At 38.4% G+C, this 23,918-nt stretch overlaps 2 non-coding genes and 1 pseudogene across 2 annotated transcripts; all 3 read left to right on the forward strand.

Moving 5' to 3' along the window:
* Positions 1-8,945: 8,945 nt before the first annotated feature.
* On the forward strand, positions 8,946-9,566 carry LOC101308857. Its single transcript, XR_184434.1, has 2 exons — positions 8,946-9,363; positions 9,527-9,566. It is a non-coding gene; the product is annotated as an uncharacterized LOC101308857 (transcript).
* Positions 9,567-12,403: 2,837 nt separating this feature from the next.
* Positions 12,404-14,238, forward strand: LOC101308562. The gene is made up of 2 exons (XR_184433.1): positions 12,404-13,920; positions 14,021-14,238. It is a non-coding gene; the product is annotated as an uncharacterized LOC101308562 (transcript).
* Positions 14,239-14,896: 658 nt separating this feature from the next.
* The window catches only part of LOC101313980, a 17,900-nt pseudogene continuing 8,878 nt past the window's right edge, over positions 14,897-23,918 (forward strand).

Below are 23,918 nucleotides of genomic sequence, written 5' to 3' on the forward strand. Positions count from 1 at the left end.
CGTTCTTAGCATCATAGCTGTACGACTCGTACTCTGGTTTGGTCCATGCAAAAGACTGGATGGTGATTAGCTCACGCGTTATCTTCAGGTTTTTCAACTTATGAGCCAATGGCTTACCAGTCAGCTCTACCGCGCCAATATCCTCATGGTCTTGATCCGACTGGGTTTCCTCAGGTCTTGGATAATATGGGTCATAAGTAGGGGACTGCAGGCTTAGTGCCCCCACTATTCTATTCTTCCCCGGCAAGTAGGTCCCTTTGGAAGTGTTTGCCCTTTCATCCATCTCATTCAAGATTAGCTCGTAGCTTCCGACCTTATTAATTAGGTCACCCATGGAAGCGAAGCGCTCTCCGTGGTGTTTCAACCGCTGACGGTGTTCCAAGCCTTGAATAGCCAACTTGATGGCTTTCTGCTCAGGTAGCAGGTAATCACACTTGGCTTGCTGGATTTTGAAGCGTTGGAGGAATGAGACTCTAGACTCCAGACTCCATGCTTTGCTGGCTCATTTGGGTGAGAGAATCGAGGCCAACTTTTGGCTCAATCGTGCCATATGTCTCCCGAAAAAGCCTTTCAATAGTGGGCCAGTCTGCAATTGACCCAGGCTTTAGTTTGGAGTACCAAGTGAAAGCAGCTCCAGACAGAGAAGTCCCAAAGAGCTTGAGTTTGAGAATGTCATTATTCCCATATTGATCGCATTGGACCTTGAAACGGGCCATGTGCGTTGCTGCATCTTCCCTTGTTTCCTCGAGAAAGTTGTAAAGACAATGTTCTTGAATCCTTGGGGTAAAGGGTATTGCGCCACACTATTTGGGTAGGGGTCGCGATATTGCAAGGTAGCATCGCCTTTCCCGGTTTGCTCCTTGACTATACTCGAGATGAGTTGGCGCTAGTCGGCTGTCGTTACTCGGGTAAACTCTGCACCCTCCTCGTGATTGAGCCATGCAGAGAAGCTAAGAGCTTGCCCAACATTCTCAGGGACTGGGCTGGAATGAGCTATAACCGGGTCATCTGGTGTCCTGGCCCCCTGATATGGAGAGCTACCAGCGCTCCTCAGTGTGACTCCAGGGCTACGCGGAGGAGGTAGAGGTGGTGGTGCCTTTGAAGAACTAGCCCCCAACGCAAATTGAGGGGTCTTCTGGGCCCTGACCTTTGGATTTCCCCTAGGGCGTTCGTTAGGTGGAATGTACCTAGACGAGCCCTCAGTTGTACCTACGCCAGTTAAGTTAAGGGCAGGATTCTTTGGTGCTTAAGACCGCATCCAGTCTTCCACCTGCAGGACCCTTAAGCTCAGGTTATCATGTCGTTCTTTGAAGTCTTCAAGCTTTTCCAGGCCATTCTTACTTCCAAAGAAGGATGCGTTTTGCTGATCTTGTAACTTGGTATCGTGCTCGTCCAAGCGGCGAGTCTGTTCATCCACGGTTGTGCGGGTATGATTTAAGGCCTCCGTGAAGGTCGCCGTGTTCTGATCCAAGTCTTTCTGGATTCTTTGAAGGGACCCTTCCACCATGTCTTTATTCTCCCTGGCTTGACCAACAAAGTAGTTGAACTCCTCGCTGAGGCTGGAAAGGTTTTCTTGGTTAGCAATCTAGCTAGATGATTATATCATTCGTGACCTGCTCAGTTAGATCTTTAACGCTCTGCTGGGTGGTGTCGACTTTCGAGTTGAGGGAGTCGAACTCTTTCGTCAATTGGAGAGTCGCCTGGTCGGTATGAGCCTTCAGGCCCTCAACCATAGCCGCCAGGTGAGCATCCACTGCTAGCGCAATGATCTGGCGGAGTTGGTCCTGAGTGAGAGTGCTAAGGCCAGAGTCGCTGGTGGGTGTTGGTCCTACCATCGTAGGTTCGCTGAAATCTGGATTTCCGAACCAGGCTAGGACTTGATCCTTAGTGAGCAAGCGACAAACCGCACTGTTGTGAAGTTGGTATCGCGGTGACTTGTGGTTGAGACAAGAAATTGAGGGTTTCCCGTACGGGGATCCGCCTGACTTCCCAATGGTGACAAGAATGTTATACTCCTGGTCCCACTGGGCGTGCCAATGTTTTGGCCACGCGTCTCAACAGGGGTAGAGTTATACTCTGGTGACGTCAAAAGTAATAAATGAGGTTGCGGGGCATGCCACCGCGCGGGCGCGGAATGAGTGTGCCTTGCTAGACTTTTAATCAAGCGAAAGGGATTCCGGTGCCACCTCGCGGACGACGGATTACGAGCAAACCTCTGTTCACCTGTAAATCGATACTCACTGTTAGAGCGAGCAGAGCAATAATCAGGAAGAAAGGGCGAGTCCGAACGAGCTCTGTAGACCAAAGCGAAGGGTACTTTAGTACCTAGGGTTTTGAGAAGCTCGAGAGTTTGTAAGTTTTTGTATGATTTTGATTGTGTGTCTTGAATAATCCTCGAACTCCCTTATATAGCGTCTCGCGACTAACCGATAGGGATGCAATCACAAACCGATTTGGACTTAACAAATAGAATACCACCAGGATACGCTTTGCTCACGAACTGAATTATCCAAATGACACGTGTTCAGAACAGACTCTGCTTAGGTCTCCAATGCCGCCCCGCGCTATCATACTGTAGTCTCATATGCGAAGTCAAACACTGGGCATTCTTATCTCGCGAGGTGCTACAATCCTTATCAAAATCTACCTCGCGCGCCTCTGGAGCTCGCGACTTCTAATGGGCTTTATAATAAAAAAGGCCACAGGTATTGGCCCAAATGTTATCCAAAACTTATTGCGAGTCTTGGACCAAATTACTAACTGAGCTCAAACATATTTAACCAAAAATAGATTAAACATGTTTATATTAAATTTGATAAAATTTTCATCAATATTTGATATTTTCTTGATATAATTTATTTTAATTATATATTTTAAATATTTTTTTTGCTTAACATGTAACTCCAAAAGTATATATACATACAAGAGTTCTACTAACTTTTATCACTATTGTTTCAAAAACAAATATTTAATTTTGGGTTTTTTGTTTTTTGAATATTTTTGCTAAAGTAAATTGTTCTATTTGTATTTGATAACCTAAAAAAATCAATTATTTTGTTAAAGTAAATGTAAAAAATGATATATTTATTAAAATGACGAAAATGCCCTCAAAATTTAACGATGTTAGTGTTAAGCAAAAAATGTACATCATATACTCGACATAATCTTATCTTATCTCATTTATGGGAGATAGAACTTTTATCATGTTAAGTTCGACCCATTCAAGATAACATATCTCTTAATTACATCCTCTTATTTTAAGAGGAAAACCCTTTGATTCCAAAGGAAAATGACCAATGGTGTTGTGTGTGTGTGAGTTTGTTTGTTTTTACGGCTACACCCGGAAATTTGAATGGGTTGCCTACGTACCCTTGGGAAGGGATCAAGTCATTCGTAGTTCAAGAATTCCAACAAGTGAATGACTTGTTGGAAAGGCTTTGATTTTGAAGTTGGAGTAATGTTTATGACGAATTTGGTGTAGGTCAACCAGGGATTCGATTTTGTATTTGGATTTGTGTGTGAAGACATTTGGGTTGGTAGTGAGATTTTGGCTTCAAGAAAATATGGAGATTTATTTGGAGTTGTGGTTGTATCTAGATTTAAATCTAGATTGCCTACATACCCTGCGAAGGGATCAAACCAATGTAGTTCAACTATCTGGGATTTTTGGTTTTGTACCGGGTATGAATTTTCTGAATCCAGTAAACAAAATGCATTTTTTTCTGTTTCATGGAGCTTTGATTTTGGTGAGGCTCCTTCTGGGTTGATTTGGATGTTCGAATGGACCAAGGTTGTTGTGCCTTTTCTGTTGGGATGACTTGAGCTTTGCACTTCAAACTTGTCAGCGGCCCAAAGACAGTCGGTGGCCCATTATATCACTTTTTGTTTTGATCCACTTTCAGGAACTCATCTTCTCTCTTTCGACAAATGATGTTCTTCAGTTAAACTCAAAGACTTCCAAAGTATCGCTACCCACAAAGATCGGATCGCAGATGGAAATCGAGTGCACAAGTTTGATTCAGAGATGGAGTCTCGGAGCCTGGCTTTATATATGGACGTGTTCATCTCCTTTTGCTCCACGCAATCGAAATCTGCGCTGGGTAGGTTCCTCTTCCTCATTGGGTTTTCATGTTGTCACGAGAATTCTTCCTGATAATTGTTGTTTTGATGCCAGTGCTTTCTGCCAACACTTGGAATGGTTTTGAATTTGAGCCTGCGTTTCGGTGTTTTGTGTCTGAGCCTCTTGGTAAGCCATAATTACTTAATTTAAAATTCATGACCACAATTTGGAATAGATCTCATATGTTTAATTGAGGAATTTGTACTTTATGCACCAAAAAGTTTCAAATTGGCCGTGTCTTTGGCAAAGTATGACTTAATTGTCTACTCCACCGCTTGGATTTTTATTTCGAATCCACATGATTTTGGCTTCAGAGTTTGATGGCATTATTTGGTTATAAGGGTCATGACAATTACATATCTCTCCAGGATATTCCCTCTTATCATTGTCGTTTTAGTTCCAGGAATTTGGGAGGACATTGACTCATGTTGGGAAAATTTGAAAGCACCTAGGACTTGTTTTTGCTCAGTCACTTCCATAAGCATGTCTTCAAACATTCTTTCAAATTTGAAAACTCCTGAACATATGCTTCGATTATTTCCTCAATGTTGAATGTTATCTTCTTGGTTTCAACATGCTCAGGCTCACTTCAAATTGCTCAGGCTTCAATTCAATCTGCTCAAGCTCACTTCAATCTGCTCAGGTTTACTTCAATCCGATCAGGCTCACTTTAATCTGCTCAAGCTGACTTCAATCTGCTCAAGCTCACTTCAATCCGCTCAGGCTCACTTCAATCTGCTCAAGCTTTGCTTCAATCCGCTCAGGCTCACTTGTCTTTGCAGTCAAAAGTGTCAGTTTGCTTTTGAAGTGAAGTCAGGTGAACAAGGTGAATCTGCCAGGTACACTTCTGTTTATTCCTTGGCTTCAAATATTTTGACTTCCTCCGCCAGTTACACTTCTGTTTCTTCAACGGCTTCAGATTCTGACTTCCACCTTTTGCTTGCAGATAAGATATACTCTTCATTGTTTGTGAGAATACTCCAAGACGTCAAGGGTAACTTCCTACTCTTCATGACAGCTTCAAACTTGTGTTGCTTGGAATGTTTGTTCTTTTCCCTTGTGTGGCTTGTTATGCGAGTAATGCAAGGCCATATGTCTCGTTGCGATCAGAAAAAAAAGTTGAGCGGCCATAGTCTTCTTTTGGTGATGACCTGGAGGTGATCTGGAACGGTCTTTGAGATTTGAACGACATTGGGACCTTGCTTGGGAAGGTAGAGATGGTTGCTGAAGCCGTGTTGTAAGAAACTCTTTAAAGGGGTTGTTCAGCTTTTACTTTCGAGGCTTCCGGTGGAACAAGGTTGAGACTTTCAGATGATACAGAAAGATAAAGATGTTGCAAAAGATAAAGAGAGTTAGAATGAGAGCTCCACCTTCACTATCTTCTTGTTGGCTCGCAGCTTCTCTTCTTCTCTTCTTCTGCTCTTTCTTATGCTCTTCTTCGTCTCTTCTGTTCTCTTCTCTTTCTTCTCTTGTTCTCTTCTCGTTCTTCTCCGTCACTTATCATTGTGTTTGCATGCTTTTATAGAGTCTTTGAGGAGATCAGATAAGATCAGATTGTAACTGGAATTTGAAATTTTCAAACTCCTTGTGTCATGTATTTCGGTATTGACTAGGTGAGTTTGTTGGAATCTTTCTGCAACGTATGCCGCAAAGAATGGTATTGTTGCAGCGCGCCACCTTCTTTGACCATCATTTGAAGATAAAGCTTGGATTTTACTCAGCTTATCTATGTTGTTTCTTCTATTTCGGTGGTTTCCATGAGGAATTGGTCAAGCTTTGGACTTTGTATTTGAATGAAGATAATATGTAATTAAACCCCATTTTATATATTGCTGCCATTCTCTCTTTCTTTTTTTTCTTTTTTTTCTAATAATTATCTGCAGCTTACAACAACAAAATATATATATATATTTTTTTTACTGCTCAACAGTTAGTGGTCAGAGTATCAAAATGTTAACGGAATGAAACTTCGGGTATGAAAATACAAGTTTTTGATAGTTAGGTATGAAAATGAAAATAACAACATAATTCGGGTGGTGTTTTGTAATTAATCCAACTCCTTAATTTGTTAGTTTTGCATTAACATAAGAAGTAAGTAAACCATCTTACATCTCTACTTCAGGGTTTTAGGTTTCTATATATGCGAATAAAACTTATGCAAATATTAAGCCAAACTGATGATCATTTGGTACCGAACTATATTAAATCAATGAATTAACCAAATATGTCCAACATAAACAGTGTGTTTATATAAAATAAGTAAATCATGATTTTAAATGGGAATTGAAATTTACACTCCTAGTTTTACAATCCAGACTCATACTTTTCTTTTTTGGTAATTTAAATCTTGTTTTTAGTGATATGTGTTTTATCTTTTTGTGAAAACATTACTCAAAAAAGAAAAGTGAGAGTGTGGATTGTAAAATAGAAAATGTAAATTTCACCTCCCTGTTAAATACTCAAATGATTTTTAATTTGATTGAAAAATTAATTAGTAATCTATCCATAAGAACAAAAAACTTAGACGGGTGATCGATCGAGATTCCAAATATTGGTAAAACAAAATATCAATCAGTTGAACAGGAGCAAGTATCACTTTTATTCACATCTAGAGGGAATCTAATTTTCTAGCTTTGCTGAACTTGCCCACTCTATTCCTGGTATATACATATAGTGCAATGCATAAAAGTGAAAAAACCAACATGATGTTTCACAAAGCATGTCTATGAATTACGTATCATATATTCACAGAAAGTCATACAAAGCACAAAATGGCTTGGACCAATATATATAACAAGATTTGCATAAACAACCTTGTAATTCTACACTTATCGAAAAATAAAATAAAAATAAAAAAAACCTTGTAATTTTAATTTTACAGCCGAAAAAAGCATCAACAGTCTTCACTTCAAGAAAAAAAAAAAAAAAAACAACAGTCCCATACCGGATATCTTGGAGGAGATGATTGCCTTGGGTTCTGTAGGTATATTGGCTATTCCTATTCAACACAAGATTTCCAAAATCCAATAGGACTAAAGTGACAAGGTGACATGACTCAGATTGAATGTAATTGAAGTTTTGCATGATCAGAGGTATCAAACTTGAAATCAGAAATGTCTCTACCAGGTAACAGATTTAAGCATCTTGTTTATGGTAAGTTGATCATTTCTCTGATCAAATTAAGTAAATATCTTTATGCTTGATTTCTTAATCAGAATAGAAGATATTTTGGCTGATAGGCATTGATCTCGCAAGATTACATGCAAGTCTATGGTCTCAAAATGCGAGTCTTTATTACAGTTAAATTGGTGGAAGATAACTGTGTGAATGCTTGATAACAGCTGATTGTAATTGTGGAATGTAAATGTCCATTATCTGATTGTAGGTTTCAAGCAAGAATCAATTTGTGCAAAGATATAAATGTGAAAATGTCTGATTGCATGTTTAAAGCAAGAATCAATTTGATATTTTTGGAAAGTGCAAGGTGATGTTTGGCAGATTGCATGCGTTCCAAAATACAAATTAATTCTGTAATTGAATGCATTAGTTGAGGGGGAGAATTTCATTCTCCATAAATAGCTACTGCTGAATATTGAAAGTTTCAAGCTTTTTGAACATTAAGAAAAGGCCTTCATAGTATTGCCTCTGAGTCAAAATATTTCATGATAATGTTCATAGCTTCTTGAGAGATTGATAACTGATTGACTGCTTCTCTTATTTGCATTGTCAAATTGCACTTGAGATTGGTGATGCATCAGTGATCAAGGGAGATAGAAGCAAAGAGTCACAACTAGTTATGTTGAAGAACCAGCTCACAGTCTAATAGTGATATAGTATCAGCAAGCATGATTCAGTCTCTCGTGTGTGGAGATCATTTGAAGTGTGTGAATCTGAAAAGAAGAATTCTTGGTTGTGTTTAAGAATCAAGTGATCTGGTTGTGTTGTAGAACCAGAAGAGAAATTTGATAGTGTTGAAGTATTAGTTACTAGATCTCAGTTTCTCTTGTGTAGAGTTACATGAATCTATTCTCTTATGTAGAGTGAGTGGCTGTGTTGAAGAGCCAAGTAACCTGGTTGTGTTGAAGAACTAAGGAATACTGATCGTGTTAAGAATCAGTAAACAAGAACTAAGAGTGTTTAAGTCTTAGTGTGGAACTAGTTGTGTTTAAGAACTAGTTAAACTGAGAGTGGTGTAGTCTCAGTACTCTAGATTCATTTTCTCTTTGTAGAGTTCCATGAATTAGAGTCATTTGTGTTGAGATAGAGAATTGTAACCAGAAGTGAGACTTGTAGTGTTATAGTTGTGTGAGAACTATACCTCTTGTAAACTCTGTTTGAAGATTGAAGTAATAATCTTGTTTTGTGCTTTTTCCCTCATTGAGGTTTTGCATCAAGCCATTTGAAATATATTGTGTTGATTATCTGTGCCTACTTAATCTATTTTAGTATCTTCAGGTTCACAGGTACAACATCAAGTGATTCAAGTCACATACTAGATCTCTTTCAAGAAATTACTGACTTACCATATTTAATTTAACTCTATATTATAGCACTTGGCGCCGTCTTATTGTTTTTCAGAACAGTGCAGTCTCGGGCGGGCTTGGGGTTTATCTCGCTGTGATAGCCTAGTTTAACTCTATATTATAGCGCTTGGCGCCGCTTACTGTTCTTCAGAATAGTGCAGTCTCGGGCGGGCTTGGGCTGCATCTCGCTATGATGGCCTAGTGTTGGGGCTTGATATATCTCTCTCTCGATCTTTCTCGCTGCTTTGCATAGCTCTCTCGATCTCTTTTGATGTCATTCAGCCACTTCCATCTTTCTTCCTCTCTCTCTCTCTCTCGATCTCTCTTGACACCACCGAATCATCTCTATCAAGAGATTCAGCCAGATCTCAAGCTCTCCTTCCCTCTCTTTCGTCGCTTCCTTCATCTCTCGCTCAGCACCTCTAGAAGAACCCAGACTCCTCCTCCTCTCTCTCTTATCCTTCTTCTCTCTCTATTTCCTCTGGTTTGGTAACACTGAAAGAGAGAGGGAGACCAGAGACTGAAAGAGAGAGTTTGGGTGCCAGATCAGAGAAAGAGGGATAGCAGTGGTTGTGCGCTCATCTTGCAAAATCTGTAAACTCTGTATATACCAATTACAGAGAAAAGGACGCACCCATACTGCTGCAGAGATCATTGCGAAAGCAATTCTCAGTCGAAAGGCAGGTTACTTAAATTAGGAAGCTTCCACCAGCCAAGATGGTAGCTTTTTTCATCTATGTAACTATAAAGTTTTGACCTTATTTCGATCTCAGCCAAACAATGTTGTTTACTGACAATTTTGATGTTTTTTTACCCCCAAGTTCTATATGTTTGATACAATACTATTCTGATTCTTCACTATTTAAAATATGTACAACTGCAGTTGGTCAAGAAGCCGCCAATTTGTTGAACTCAATAAGCCGGAACGAATGCTTTAGAATCGGTGGGAAAGTGTCTTCGACTGGTATGAACTGAACTTGTTGCTTCAGCATAAATAACTTTGGTTGTTATTTCTCTCTTCAATGTTCTATGTCTTCTTAGGTTTGTGTATCTAGATGTATCATGTCTTGGATACTATATATATTGAATTCCCTTTTCATGGATGTTTTAATTGAATTGAATTTGTGCTTCCTTTTTTTATTGTTTTGTGGAAAGGTATAATTGTGTAAGTGGATCACTTGGGATATTTAGTTGAATCTGATAACTGTTGATGGTTATTATGGATAATTCTAGGAGACTGATCTTTTTTTATCACACAGTGTGTTTCCTGAATATCATTGAATTGTAATCATTCTTCTTTACTGTTGTCATCGTAGTGTTTTGTAAATTCTTGATTAATTGATAACCTTCTTTTTGTCACTAAGAGGGAGGAAGAGAAGGATTGAATATACACTCCAGTAGACAGTTTTTTTTTATCATGTTGTATTTTGATTATTGTGAAAGGATAAATATAGAGTTTAGCTGCCAATTAATTTGCTGTGTTTAGAATTGGTTACAGCTGAGTTATAAGACCAATCTCAATAAGCTGTTAGTTGGATTTTGCATAGTCTTATTAACATTTTTCTGTTTTTGTAGGTTCCCATCAAAGTTACTGGGAGTCGATTTATGTGTTAAAGTTTTGTGATCTTTTCCTTCTACTTGATTGAAGGGTATGTCTTTCTACTCTTTTTTTTCTTTTTTCTTTAACAGTTGTGTTTCACCATTGAGGGTTACTATTGGTAACTGTTTATTTAGTTCAACTGTTCTGTCATCACATTTTTTCATAATTCATTCATTGAATTTTTTATTAGGTTTTCGTTGCCCTTTATTTCAGCTGAATCAGGCTTTGTCTTTTTGCAGTCTGAGACCTCAAGGATCGATTCCACCGATTTCAAGTCTGATATGAGTTTCTCTTACATCTTTTTTCGGGTATGCTTAGTACTTCTGCTGAGTTTTTGATTTTGATTTGCATTTGATTTGAGCTTTTTAATTCTGAATTTGCTTCTTGGTTCTTCGTTTTGTTTTTATCGGGCGTTGGTTGTTTTTGGGTGATTGTTTCAAGTAAGCTTCGTCCTCGCAAATTCTATTCTTTTGATTTGATTTTGCCATCAACAAATTGGAATGTGTTGTGGGTGATGGGTCTTAACTGTAGGTCACATGGAGAGTGATACTATGGTTAGTAATGGGTATAAATTGGTCATTTGAACTGGGCTGGGTGTTGGAGGTCTCATTGATAAATGGAGCTGATTTGGGTGTTGGTAAAGAGTTGAAGGGGCAAAGGGAAATGATAGAATGTCTGATCATTCAGAATCCAATTCTTTTTTCAAAATTTCATAACCCTCAGTAAGAAATGGTGTTGTTACCTTTTGCATTTATTTTTGGTCCCAAACAATATTTTTTGTGCTTTAATCGTATGTTTTTTATTTTCAGTATTTTTCTGTGGTGTAATGATAATTGGTTCTTTATCTGTGGTTGATTGAAAATTCGATATTATGAAGTGAAGTATTGAATATCAAATCGAGCAACTAAAGTTCAATTTAAACACTATATGGATGTTTTGTTTGACCCGCTGGCGCCGCCTTATTGTACGCATTCTGAATAGTAATGGGCCTGGTGTTGGGCCTGTGTTTGGGGCCTGGCTAATCCCCCATTTGCGACTTACACTTGTCACTCCCAACGTACGCCTCCTCCTTTCTATGATTACTTAATGTGAGTGATATTTCGCCCCAGCTTTGGTACTTCGTCGGCATTTTCGAGAGAGATATCGAGGTGACATGGCGAGAGAGGAAGTGATGTACCGGGAGGAAGTGATACCTTATGGTGTTTTATATCGGTAAATGTTTGATTTGGTTTCTGTTGAATTTCAATCATGGGTTTTTGTTTTTTTTTTTTNTTTTTTTTTTGAATTCGTATTTCCTCAAATCTCAATTGTAGTGGTTAGCGGGTTCTGATCGATTTGTCTCTCTTCTTTCTCCTCAGACTGGTATTGGCTTCTTTGCTCAAATTGAGATTTGGACAGGTATTTAAGGTTAGTACATGCGTTTATCTTTTTCTTGGGACAGGTATCAAATGAATTGCTGATTTGAGTATTACTTCTGCGCATGGTAAATTGGTTTATAGTTTGTTTCTTCTCTTTTGTCACTGCGTGATTCTGATTTAGGGGAAAGATTTTATCTTTCATTACATTGAGTTTCATTGCAAACCCATTTGAAATGGGGGATTTGCGGTGCATGCTGCTTTGGCATGGTCTGCTGAAAATGATATTCATCAGTTTCCTTCATATTTTTGTTTTTTGTTTGAAGAATCCGGCTTGCTAATTTGAGCTTTATGTGTTCAGAATTACAACTCTTTCCAGTTCCTACCAAATTTCTTAATCGAGGCTTCGCACGGGGTTTAGGTTTCTAACATTGAGTTTGTCATCATTTAGTAGAAGGGAGGTAAGAAGATCGGTCTGAGGCAGGAGAAGTGAAAATGAACAGCAGTTCAGAAACAATGGGGGTTTAAGATGACCAGGTTTTTTCTTTCATCTGAGTTCTCTTTAAATGTTTTTTAAAGTGTCATGCTTCATTGAAACATAATTATAAGAACTTAAGGCACTGGTAGTTTAGGTCTTTAATGATTAGGTAGTCGACTGGTATGATTTGGTGGTCTAGGATTTTGTTCTTATTGTGTGACTGACTTTGATATATACTTGGTCTCCTTGGCTGAAATGGATTATGTTATGGCTGACAAGAATAGCTGTATTTGTAAATTATAGGGAGGTAGATCCTTGCACTGAGAAGCAGTTGGAAGAGATTGAGGCTGCTGATGCCAACAAGGAGGTCGTGTCAATGAGCCATAGAGGAGGAGTTTTTCAATGTGAGTACTTAAATCATAAGACTATGTAAGCTTTGTTACTTCATGCAATTCTGTTTTGTAATTTTTTTTCGTACAGAGACGAGACATGATGACCGTGTGATTGTAAGCTCAGAGGATAGTGATATTGAGAATGCGCTACAATAGCAGTTCATAAGCAATTTGGCGTAAGACGATTTGTAATTACAACTATTTTCTTCGCAATTTTACTGATCTACATCTACCAAATTAATTGTCTTTGCAATTCTTCTTCTTCCTTTGTTTCTCTCGAAACAAAATGGTGATGGTCATGGTGGATTGGATTTACAAGTGATTTTCCTTGGTCTTTTGTTGATAGAGGTCTCAGTTGTTCCCTGAAAATGACCAGGTATTTTCTTTCATTTGAGTTCTCTCTAAAGATTTCCAAAATGTCATGCTTTCATTGATAGGTCTCTAACTTCTGAATTGAAGTTTGGCTTCAATGTAGTTGAGTAGTCTGCTGCTGTTTGGGCCATGAGAATTCAGTACATATGATAATCTATTATTCGATTAGTTATTGATATAAAACCCATTGGTTCATAAAACATGAAAAAACTGAATAACATTTTTTGTTAAACTTCCTATATATGTTACTTCTTTAACACTTATAGCATGCAATGAGTTTATTTTCCAATTTGTATGTTCAGCTTAGCCAAGTTGAGATTGTAGCAAATAACATTGTTTAGTTGTCACTGTCTTTCGTCAATGACTTTCTTGCCTCAAATACTGTCTTCCGCAGTGTTTCACATTACTGATCCAAGGTTAGCACGAGGGATCCTAGGTATGCCCCTTTTATTGTATCAGCTGAAATTAAAGTGGCATTCATAGAGAAAAGTAACAAGGAACTTGCTTTTATCACTTTGATACAAAATGACATTCCATTTTGCATTCTAGAGTGTATGTTGAGAGTGTTGTGGATTTGCAAAAAGAAAATTTCAAAGTTATTTATAAACCGGTTTCTTTTTGGTATTGCATTCTTTCTTATTTTTTACTCATTGTTATATAGTTTGCATAAAAGTGTGGTGGGTTCTCAAAATTGTTTTCTCTAAACTGGTAATTTTTTTTGTCTTATTTTTCTTAGACTGGTATTCTCTACATTTAGATTGTTAGATTGTATCGTTTTTTAGTTTTCACTTTTGAAAGGTCTCTTGCATATACCTTAACAGTATTGCATATGAAGTATGGTGTGTGACCTCTTGATGCCTTCTGTGTTTTGACATGTAGATGAGAAGGTTTTAGATTGTTCCAAATTGGTCAGCATAATGTTAATAACCTTATGCTATGATTGAATGTGATGTACAGGAAACAAAGAGGAAGAAGCAGCCAATGTGGATGATCTTTTTCTTGAAGGGACTTGCAGCAACCAATTCAGAGAAAGAGGATTTGGAAGTGTTTATAGGGGATCAGTTTTGGGATGAAAAACAAGTAGTTATCAGTACTTTTAGTTTCTTTTTTCCATGCCAATATGAAATTTGTTGGTTACTGAGTTAATTTTAACACTATATTTGACATAATGAATATACAGGACCTTATGATAAGGAAGAGCTTGCAGCAACATCGTATCATTTTGCTACTGGAAAGATCAGCTTTTATTACCAGAATGAATTTGATCTAATGAATGCTGTAACAAAAGAAGAATACGTAGCCTCCCTATAAAGGTATTTATTTTCATCTGTAATTGATGAGCATTGATTTCGCTCTTTGCAACAGTTTTCATTTCAAGCAAGGGGCAATGTTTCTTTTACTGCGAAATAGTCATTTATTACATTTGAAGCTTGGGAAGAAAAGAGGAACGAACCGCAGCAACGCGCGGGCAATTTTCTTAGTTAAAACAAAGCATAAGGAACACTAACTACAGTAATCAGGCTTAGAGCACTTGACAGTGTACAATCCAACACTCCAGACCTGCTCCCCATGCTATGTTTAAACTTGATCATTAATTTGAGATTATCACTCGCTCACACTCCCCCTCTCTCCATTTCTGTTGTAGATATGTAGTGAAGATCAGTAATATTTCAGACATGAATATGAACAATGGATGAATCAAAAGCAACGGTTAAACACATAGTTAGCGTTGGTGACTTTTGATAACTAAAATTTGGATTGTTCGACCAAGTAAGAAAAATTCAATAATGAAATTGCAAGACAATATTCACAATCCTAATCTTATGAGGTAAGGTGTGAGATACTGAACCTATTAGGAACAAGAGAATATTACACAGTATTCTCTCCTTGTCTTATGAGGTAGACAATCCTAACCTCATGAGGTAAGACTCACGCCAACACTGTTTAAGGGTAGCAGAGGCTTTCCTTTTCTTCATCTCAGTATTTTCTATTTCTCTTCTATTAGTTTCAATTTTGAGTTCAGTTTCGTTCCCGTCAAATTTCAACCACTACATCAATGGCCGACCCGACCCAACTCGAATCAACTCGAAAGCTCCGAAACATCTGCATCTTGGCCCACGTTGACCACGGCAAGACCACCCTCTGCGACACCTAATCTCAGTCTCCGACGGCGGCATCATCCACCCCAAGCTGGCCGGCCACCTCCACTACATGGACTCCCTCGTCGAGGAGCAGCGCCGCGCCATCACCATGAAAAGCTCCTCCATCGCTCTCCATCATCACTGCCACTCCATCACCATCATCGACTCCCCGGGCCATATTGACTTCTGCAGCGAAGTCTCCACTACTGCCAGGCTCAGTGATGGTGCGTTGATCCTAGTCGACGTCGTCGAGGGCGTACACATCCAAATGCATGCCGTCTTGCACCAGGCCTGGATCGAGAAGCTCACGCCGTGTTTGGTGATCAACAAGATCGATAGGTTGATCTCCGAGCTCGCGATGAGCCATAGCGAGCCGTTTGTTAGGTTGTTGAGGATTGTTTCTGAGGTTAATAACATTGTTAGTTGTTTTAATTCTGTGAAATACTTGAATGATGTCGATGGCATTGTTTCAGGTGTTAGTGTCACATTCCGACTCTTAAATTTTTACCTTATTTACTAGTTTGGTATTAAGAAGAGTTTTACTGTCATCGTCAATGAGTTTATAGTTTAAAGGGTCCCTAAAGATGTTTTGGGGGACGATTATTTCAGAGGAATTTTTCGTAAGAGAAAATTGTGACGACGGTTAAAATGATAAATTTTAGCTAGTAAAAAGTAATTTTTATTAGGGTATTATTTTGTGGTGTTATTTTTGGAGTTGGATTGGTATTAGTTGGATTAGGGGACCGGTTGGGAGGCCCATTTCCTTCCTTCTCTTTTTCTTCTCTCTCAATTTCCCTGACTCTCTCTCCCTGCCGGATCTTTAGCACGACCGTCTGCCACCGTCCGGCCACCGCAGACCGCCGCTCAGATCCCTTTCGGTCCGCTGTCTTCTCCTCTCCATTTCTGGGTAGGTGACCGAACCCCTACCACCGTCGTGTGGAGGAAATCGCCTTTGGAAGTCCGGCTGCCCTCTCGCCGGAGCTCCTTCTTTCGGCCGCCACAGCCAACTATCATTGGCTCATCTTGTAGCTCTCAGCTAGGGTAGTAATCCCTCAAAAGGAGTCGGCTCGATTCGTGCTTGGTAAGGAGAAATGTTTAATTGAAATTCTTGGGCTCCATGTTATGTTTTGGTTCGATTACCCTATCTAGGCTTGGAATTGGTGTTTGTGCTAGTTAGGAAAATTGTAGAGTGGGTTGAGAGAAAGATGCTGTCAAATTTTGGTAGGCATTAGAGGTTGTCGAAGTCAGTCTCCGGCCGCCGCTGTTAGGGGGATTTTAATGGTTTTAAATGTGTTATATTAAGGGGAGTTTAATGATGTGAATCTTTGAATTTTTTAAAGAGTTTTGGATAGGTTTGAGATTTTTCAAAATTTAGTATTTTGGCGGTTAATTAGGGTAGAATCCGGCTGTTGGATTAAAGTTGTTTAATCTGTGGAAAGTTGTAATAAAGCTGCCGATTATGGTGTTGAAGTTTGGATCGTATCGTTTTAGGAATGTCGAAGGTAGGCAATGATCAACGTGGTTACGGCTCACATTTAATTTTGCCTATTTTGTATAAATATTGGATTTTTGGTTGAGAATTTAATTATATATTTGGAACAGAACGTGAGGAGGCTCGAGCAGAAGAGGCCTCGGATTGACATCAGGCTTACGCCTAATTTGTGAGTGGACTTTTATTTTAAATAATATGCATCCAAATGGTTTATTGATGAATAATTTCTTTTGTTGGAGAATAACCGAAATTGAGAATTACGGGGAATATATATATATATTCATACATGGATTATTATGAGGATAGTATGTATATAAATAAATGCTAGCTAGCCATATGTGTTTTTCCACCATAATGAGATAAAATTCCATTATGGTGTGACGTGAGCGTTAGACACAATCGTCGTAGCCCCTATATAAATATAAGAATTTATATAGGGAATATGCTCGTATATACACTCGTGTTTTTCTGCCATAATGAGGTAAAATTTCATTATGATGTGATGAGAGCGTTAGACACAAACGTCGTAGCCTTGTATGAATTTATATTTTTCTTATTTCTTCATAGAAATCGTACAAGGAATACGACGAGTGTAAATACATACATACATATATTATTTTAGCATGAGAGGCTCTATTTTATAAAGTTTTGGAGACTAGCTCGTGTATTTGCTAGTTTATGAGTTGAGAGCTTTTGAGCTTATTGTATTCAATTTAATTCTTCTAAAGGAGTTAAATTAGGAAAACATAAATATTTTTTATTTATTTATTTCTGTCTACTCACTCTAACGTTTGCGAATGTTTTCCCTGGGCCTTTCATTTTAAAAATGCCCAGTCTGCAGAGTTCGGGTTGGTACTAGTAAGAGGCGAGGCCTAGTGACCCACATCTCTACCACTTTTCACCAGTAGGTTACCTGCTTAACCTACCAGTGTATTTTCTTGCTTCTGCTAGTGTTAGTAGCTCAGATTACCCTTGAGGATAATGTGTGATAGTTCGGTTGTGTGCTAAGTCTTTGATTATATTTTGGAATATTCTGAGGATGACGTATGTTATATTAGATGGATATTTACTTGATGGATTGGAAGATGTTGTATTTATTACTTTGGAGTGGTTGTGTTTGTGAGGAGCGGGTGGCTCCAAGAGTTAAGGTTGGATGTGTCGATATATGAGTGTTATTTGAATTTTTTTTCAGGTTAGGGTTGTTCATTTGTAAGGGAGGTTATGCTGAATTTTTCGGTAAATTTCCTTTAGAGGTGGACCCCGCAGGATTTACTTCAGGTTTTAGGATGAAATTCGGGGTGGGTCCTGACAGTTAGAATGGACTTAGCATTATAAGTCCTAAGGCATGACAACCTCTATAGAATAACAGAATGAACATTGTGAATTAATTGCATTATCATATATACTATGTTTATCTAAATGAAATGGTTAGATAAACAATGAAATACATTTGAATTATCTTGTATAACAAGATAATAGAGATAGGCTAATATTGTGGTATTTGTGTGGAACTCAAACTCTTTGATGGTTAAGAGTTTGAGCTATCCAAAATACAATATAAAAGGAGGTCCCTGTGCACACAAATATACGCCAAATATCTTAGCACCTTCTTCCCCCCAATCTAATCCAATGCTCAGGCCCAGGATTGGATTGAAACCGTGCTAAAACTCCGACTGCATAAGCCAAGTCAGGCCTTGTGCATGTCTGTGCATACATTAAACTCCCAATTAGTTGTGCATAAGGCTTACCCTCCATGTTCTGCTTTTCTAAATCAGTCTTAGGACACTGATCCTTGTTTAGCTTATCACCTTTTGTCATTGGAACATCATTAGCTGAACAAGTCTCCATATCAAATCTTTTCAAAACCTTCCTGACATATCCCTCCTGTGACAATCCCAAAACTCTGCTGGCTCTATTTCTCTTAATCTCAATACCAAGCACATACCTAGCTTCACCTAAAGGGGAGGACAATATAATGGTAGACACACTGAGAAGGGACAACACAAGGGTCTATTTGCACTGTTTTTGCAAGAAAATAGGAGCTAGGTTCAGTACACTGCACCAGGTACTCCTGAACAGAATGGGGTAGCTGAGAGGAGAAACAGGACTTTTCTTAACATGGTGAGGTGCATGATGTGCACTTCAGGGCTTCCCAAATTTTTGTGGGGGGAAGCATTGAAAACTGCCAATTACATCACTAATAGAACCCCAACCAAGGCAGTGACAAAGACACCATTTGAATTGTGGAAGGGTAGAAAGCCTAGTGTGATGCATGCACATGTGTGGGGGTGTAAGGCAGAAGCCAGAGCCTACAATCCTAAAGAGTCCAAATTGGATTCGAAAACCATTTCAGCTTTTTTTCATTGGTTACCCTGAGAATTCTAGAGGTTTTAAATTCTATTGCCCTTCCCATACCAGTAGAACAATTGAAACCAATAAAGCAGTGTTTTTGAATGAGATGGCTTTTACTGACAAGTTTGATGATTTTGTGCTTGAAGAATTGGTTGAGAATGATATGTGTGATGTTCACATGTCTACTGTGTTCGAGCCTATTGTAACCATTCATATACCTTCAACTGAGAATTATGCAGATGCCATAGTGCCAAACCAAAATGAATTTTCAGTTATGCAAAATTCAGTAGCTCAAGAAATGCCTAATTGAGTAGTAGAAAATACAACTGAGAATGTTGTTGCACCACCACAGCCTGTTTTGAGAAGATCTCAGAGAGAGAGAAAGTCAGCCTTAGCCAATCTAGCTATAGACTACCAGATTTATTTGCAGGAAATAGAGTTTGATGTTGGTGAGTTGGATGATCCCACTACTTTTAAAGAAGCTATTGAAAGCTCGAATTCTCAAAAATGGGAGGAAGCAATGGTATCTGAATTAAAATCCATGGAAGCCAATGATGTTTGGAAACTAGTTCAGTTGCCTCAGAATGTAAAAGCCATAGGATGTAAGTGGGTGTATAAGACCAAAACCAATGCAGATGGAAGTATAGAAAGATTTAAAGCTAGGTTGGTAGCTAAGGGGTTTACACAGCAAGAAAGGATAGATTATAATGAGACTTATTCTCATGTTTCTACAAAAGATGCTTTCATATTGATTATGGCTTTAGTAGCTCACTTTAATTAATATGGAATTGCACCAGATGGATGTTAGAACAACTTTTTTGAATGGTGAGCTACTGGAGGAGATTTTCATGAAGCAACCTGAAGGGTTTATGGAACCTGGAACTAAGAAGTTAGTGTGTAAGTTGAATAGATCGATTTATGGTCTGAAGCAGACATCTAGGCAATGGTATTTAAAATTTGATGCAGTGGTTCGAAGTTTTGGCTTTAAGGAAAATCAAGTAGATGAGTGTGTGTACATGAAGACTGAGGGAAAAGATTTTATTTTTCTCATTTTTTATGTTGATGATATTCTACTTGCTACTACCAGCTTGACGTTACTGAAAAATACTAAAGGTTTCTTGTTGAAGAATTTTGACATGCATGAAAGATTTAGGTGAAGCTAGGTATGTGCTTGGTATTGAGATTAAGAGAAATAGAGCCAACAGAGTTTTGGCATTGTCACAGGAGGGATATGTCAGGAAGATTCTGAAAAGATTTGATATGGAGACTTGTTCAGCTAATGATGTTCCAATGACAAAAGGTGATAAGCTAAACAAGGATCAGTGTCCCAAGACTGATTTAGAAAAGAAGAACATGGAGGGTAAGCCTTATGCACAGCTGATTGGGAGTTTAATGTATGCACAGACATGCACAAGGCCTGACTTGGCTTATGCAGTCGGAGTTTTAGCACGATTTCAATCCAATCCTAGGCCTGAGCATTGGATTGGGGGGAAGAAGGTGCTAAGATATTTGCAGAAGACTAAGGCACATATGTTAGTCTACAGACAAGTGAAAAACTTAGAAATTACTGCATATTGTGACTCATATTTTACATCCAAGTTTCCATCATCCAATAAGTCCACCACTGGCTATGTTTTTATTTTAGCAGGAGGAGCAGTAGCTTGGAGAAGTGTAAAACAAGAATTGATTTCCACTTCTACTATGCAGGTTGAATTCATCGCAATTTATGATTCGGTGTGTGAAGGTGTTTGGCTGAAAAATTTCCTGATTCAGACAAGACTTGTTGATAGCATTTTGTCTAGGCCAATGAAATATTTAAGTGATAATTCTGCTGCTGTGTACTTCACTAAAAATAATAAGAGGTCCAATAATTCTAAGCATTTGGGACTTAAGCATTACAGTGTGAGGGAAAAGGTGAAACATGGTGAGATTGAAGTTTTGCAAATTGACACTTTATCTCAACTTGCAGACCCTTTTACCAAAGCCTTGACAGCAGTGAGTTTTGAAGAACATGCAAGGAGCATTGGTATTTTACCTGATTTAGATGCTTGAGGAAGTTAGAGAACAATGGGAGCATGTTTTGTTTATTTTATAATTTGTTCTTCAATAAATTTGTGGAAAAAATGTGTACTTGTTTCTCATATTGAAAGTTTGGCATTTTGCCACTTTCATTGGATTGCAATAAAATTTCAGTTCAAACTATATGATTGCAATGATATTTATTTGATTTCTGAAATTCATAATGTGAATACAACGACCTGTTTTGCTTGGATATTTTAAAGCAACTTTGCATATATGTGAAATGTATATATGCTGCATCATTCTACAGGTTAAAGGAACACATGAATATTTCTTTTGAAATTTTGTGTTGAGGTTCTTGCATACTGAACCAAGGATTGGACTGCTTTGCTTAAGTGTTTGATTATTTCCATTTTCATAAGGAAACACTTTTGCAATTCTATTATCTCTGATTAGTCATGTGTTATATTTAGAGTTGTGTTGGTGATTTTCAAGTTGATGTGTTTAGTGAATGTAGTATGCTAGAAATCCTGCATATCTCTTGTGTAATGACAGATCAACGGCATTTGTATTAACATGTGTATTGGTAATCTCAAGTGCACAAAGGAACAGTGTTGTATCTGATCTTATTATAGATTCTTGTTACAGACTTATAATGCTAGTCCAAGTGGGAGAATGTTAGAATGGACTTAGCATTATAAGTCCTAAGACATGACAACTTCTATAAAATAACATAATGAACATTGTGAGATTATTAATTACATTATCATGATATGTTTATGTAAATGAAATGGTTAGATAAACAATGAAATACATTTGAATTATCTTGTATAACAAGATAATAGGGATAGGCTAATATTGTGGTATTTGTGTGGAACTCAAACTCTTTGATGTTAAGAGTTTGAGCTATCCAAAATGCAGTATAAAAGGAGGTCCTTGGGCACACTCTAATATACGCCAAAAACTAGTCTCTCTCCATCAGAGCTTTGGTACTTGAGTGCTGCGCAGAAGATATCTTTTGGAAGCTTCAACTCACCTCTCTTCATCCCGATGGCTGCCCTCAACCTTGAGCAAGGTCCTACTTCTATTCCTTGAGTATATATATCAGTGCATGTACGTATATGTTGATGTATGCCTGATGTCATGATCAGTGATCTTGTTTATGTACATGTGTTTATGTTAAGTGTTTTGTCTTTGTGGTTTTAGTCTAAGATCAGGGCCGTTCGGCGCCAACAACGTGGCGTTTCAGGAGATTGAGGATGATGAGGAGCTCATGTTTCAGCCACAGAAGGGCAATGTGGCTTTTGTGTGTGCTTTGGATGGTTGGGTGATGCAGGAGCTATGCTTGGAGATGAACCAAGAGCCAAGAGAAATGTACAGGCGCCAAAATATCTTAAGGACTATGTTTGGTCCAAGAGATGATTCCTTATTATATTATGCTTTGATTATTTACCTATTAAGTGGTCGTAGTTTTAATGTTGTTGCTTACTTCCTTTTAAAGACTAGGTTTTGTTCTCTATTTAAAGAGATGTATTGGCTCTTGTAAGGGGTCTTTTGAGGATTGATATATTATAAGTATTGGCAGCCGCCAGAGTATCATCATCTTCTTCTCTTGTTGTCTTGTGTGTTTGAGTCCAGAGAGGCTTTGAGTTGTTGTGGATTGCTAATCTGCATCAGCTGGTATCAGAGCCAATGGCTCATAACAGGCGTGTTGGTTTCGCGGTGGGGCGTCGTAACAACCGCAACAATGACATGGAAGAAATTAGAGGATTGATGCAGCAACTCAATGATCGCGTTGCTCGCTTCGAGACCCGAGGCCGGGGTGGTGAGGGCTCTGATGAAGAGGAGGACGTGAACCCTTTTCATGGTCGCGCTCTGTTGAGGGAGCCACGTGGAGAGGGACAAGGTAATCGATATTTTGACATGAAGGTTGAGATTCCTGAGTTTGAAGGTAGGAATCGATCAGATGAGTTTGTTGATTGGCTTAATTCTGTTGAGAGTATCTTTGATTTCAAAGAGGTGCCAGAGAACAAGAAAGTCAAGGCTGTGGCTGTCAAACTAACAAAATTTGCATCAGCCTGGTGGGAACAGCTAAAAGTTCGACGAGAGCGGTTGGGAAAACCGAAGATTACTTCTTGGGAGAAAATGAAGAAAGAGATGAGGAAAAGGTTCTTACCGGAGAATTACGTACAAAACAATTATTTGAAGTTGCATAGCCTACGCCAAGGAGCTCGGTCAGTTGATGAATTTACTGAGGAATTTGACCTCCTAACAATCAGAAGTGGTGTGACTGAGGACGAAGAACACACGATAGCCCGCTACCTCGGGGGACTACTGATAGTCGCATATTTGTGCGACTTTTATCATGCTAATTATTCTTATTACTTAGTTATTTTGTGATGTTTTCCTATTTTTAATTAACTTTATTTGTTTTTAGGTGTTTTGAAGTCAAACAAAGAAAAGGAGATAATTAGGCTTAATTAGGATCCCTAATCCTAGTTGGGTTGGTGATGGAAGACATATAGGTTAACTAACCTATTTCTACGTGAAAGAGGGAGGGGAGAAAGAGACGAACAAGGGAGACAAAAAGAAAGGGAGCAGCCGAACCAAAGAGGGAGAAAGAGAAGAAAGAAAGAGAAGAAAAAGAGAGAGAAAGAGAAGAAAGAAAGGAGAGGAAAAAGAACTCGATCGGCAAAGATCTTCTTCAATCAAGTTTTCTTCTTCTCACCCTTATTTCATATTCCATGTATTCTCTGATGTTCTTAATCAAGATTATGTGTAACTAAACTCCTTAGTAGTTAGGGGCTGATCAAAGCCCTAGATATGTCTTCGATTTCGAACCCCAATTGATTTATATAATTTTAGATGAGAATTTCTTCACTGATTGTTCATTGATAATTCTATTGCATGTTTCATTGAGTCGACACTTTGATGCATGTTTTAGGGTTTATTATTTTGAATGTGTTTATGACTGACATATCGTTGCATATTCTATGAGAGATAACAAGTTCTTCCAGGTACTTGTGTGAAGTGATTTCTTGGTAATCTAAGGCTACCGACATTGACCTTAGATT

The sequence above is a fragment of the Fragaria vesca genome, linkage group LG4, assembly GCF_000184155.1.
Source record: "Fragaria vesca subsp. vesca linkage group LG4, FraVesHawaii_1.0, whole genome shotgun sequence".
NCBI lineage: Eukaryota > Viridiplantae > Streptophyta > Magnoliopsida > Rosales > Rosaceae > Fragaria > Fragaria vesca.